Source organism: Acomys russatus, chromosome 15 (assembly GCF_903995435.1).
Source record: "Acomys russatus chromosome 15, mAcoRus1.1, whole genome shotgun sequence".
Taxonomy (NCBI): Eukaryota; Metazoa; Chordata; class Mammalia; order Rodentia; family Muridae; genus Acomys; species Acomys russatus.
Genome location: NC_067151.1, coordinates 59,153,422 through 59,155,297, shown reverse-complemented (window position 1 = coordinate 59,155,297; position 1,876 = coordinate 59,153,422). Strand labels below are relative to the sequence as shown.

General features: G+C 46.8%; 1 non-coding gene across 1 annotated transcript; it reads left to right on the top strand.

Annotated features, from left to right (window-relative positions):
- Positions 1–333: 333 nt before the first annotated feature.
- LOC127199707 (small nucleolar RNA U13) lies at positions 334–433 on the top strand. Its single transcript, XR_007831976.1, has one exon. It is a non-coding gene; the product is annotated as a small nucleolar RNA U13 (small nucleolar RNA).
- Positions 434–1,876: the final 1,443 nt, after the last annotated feature.

Sequence of the window (1,876 nt, the reverse complement as noted above, 5' to 3'; positions counted from 1 at the left end):
CAGCATGTGAGACACGATGGCACAAGCTCGCAGTCCCAGCATGTGAGACTGAGGTAGGACGGTCACAAGTTTGAGGCCAGCTTGGGCTACACAGCCAGACTCTTTCTCAGCAAGCAAACAAGAAAAAACCCAAAAACTTAAGATAATATCCATTCAAATATGCTTATGTAGATCCATGAAAAGAATTTGAGTCATGAAACTTAAGAAGACTGGGGTAGGAGCTGGAGAGATCCCATTCCGTCTGCTGGCCTTCCTGAGTACCAGGCACACAAGTATGCAGACATATATGGAGGCAAAACACCCAGACACATAAAATTAAATTTAAAAAAAGAAAGACTGGTTCATAAGTGTGATGATTCGGTATTCATGCCTTTGGGTGATATGTGCAACCCAATAAACCTTGTTACGATGTGGGTACATTACCCATCTGATGTGGGAAAAACAGAAAGGAGAAAAAAGAAGAAAAGAAAAGAAAAGGAAAAGAAAAAAGAAGAAGATGTCTGTGGTAACTGTGCATGATGGTGCACTCCTGTGATTCTGGTACTTGGCTGGTGAAGACAGGATGATTGTAAGTTCAAGCTCGGCCTGGGAAAAGAAGACTCTATCTTTTTTAATGACTTATTTATTTTTATTTTATGTGCAATGATGTTCTGCCTGCCTGCATGTCTGTATGAGGGTGTTAGATGCCTGGAACTGGTCTTACAGACAGTTGTGAGATGACGTGTGGCTGCTGGAAATGGAACCTGAGTAATCTGGAAAAGCAGCCAGTGTTCTTAACCACTGCACCTCTCTCTAGCCCCAAGGAAACCCTATCTTTAAATAACTTTTTAAAAGGAAGGAAGAAGGAAGGTGAAAGAGAATGACAGAAGGAGAAAGGGAAGAAGAAAAGGAGAGAGAGAGAGAGAGAGACCCCGAAAGAGAGGAGAGTGCTCCGTATTAGTGTCAGCTCTAGATTTCAACCCTCGCACGCCACCACCACCACCAACAAATTAAACCAACACCCTTTAGAACTTCACCTCATGTGCTTTCATGTCTCCCAGGAGGCCTAGAAGCCACTGAAGGTCCTAGCAAGTGCTGTTGGTCTCTGGGCAGAAAAGGGCGAAACATGGTGTCCCTAGTGAGCACAGAATGAGGTCCGTGACACAAGATCTCAAGTCCAGCTGTGGGGGCAGGAAAAGATTTTCTCCAACGTTACTGTTATTTTAACTGGGCTGCTGACACCAGGCCAGGTGACAGTGAGGAATTCAGGGCTTCAAAAGTAAGCCAGGTGACAATGAAGGCCCAGCCTGACTCAGGGGAATGAAATGGCCACTTGAGGAACAGCCGACAGCTTACTCCCCCGCAGATGGGCACTGGGCAGGTGGAGCAGCCTGAAAGACAGTGGCAGCGATCCTGGCTGACTCACTAACAAACAGCAGAAGCTCACTGCCTAGGTAAGCCCCAGCGGTGACCACAGCAATTCTGCCGGTAACTGCGGGTAACTGAGAGTCCAGCAACTTCCTTTCCCCAATGTTAGGGCGCTGAATAAACAGATGATGCTCACTGATTTATTTCATGTGAAACAGGGACAAATAAACCTTAGGGAGTGAGGAGAGGCTCTGAGGGTGATTGTGTCTCATTGGCTGGGATTTAGGACCCTGATGATGCTCTATTTATGGGGCGGGGGTGTGGGGTGTGGGGTGGGGGATGGGGGTGGGGAATAATAGGTGGCAAGTGCATGTGACTGACCACCTGTAGTCACCTTGGGGCTGTGTCATGTGATCCTGAGGCAGGCACAGAAACAGGGAGACAGCATTCGCTCACACCTTCTGTTCTCAGGATAAGATTTTAAATCTCAAGTTTCAGATTTCTGGGGTTTGAACACACCATCTTTCAT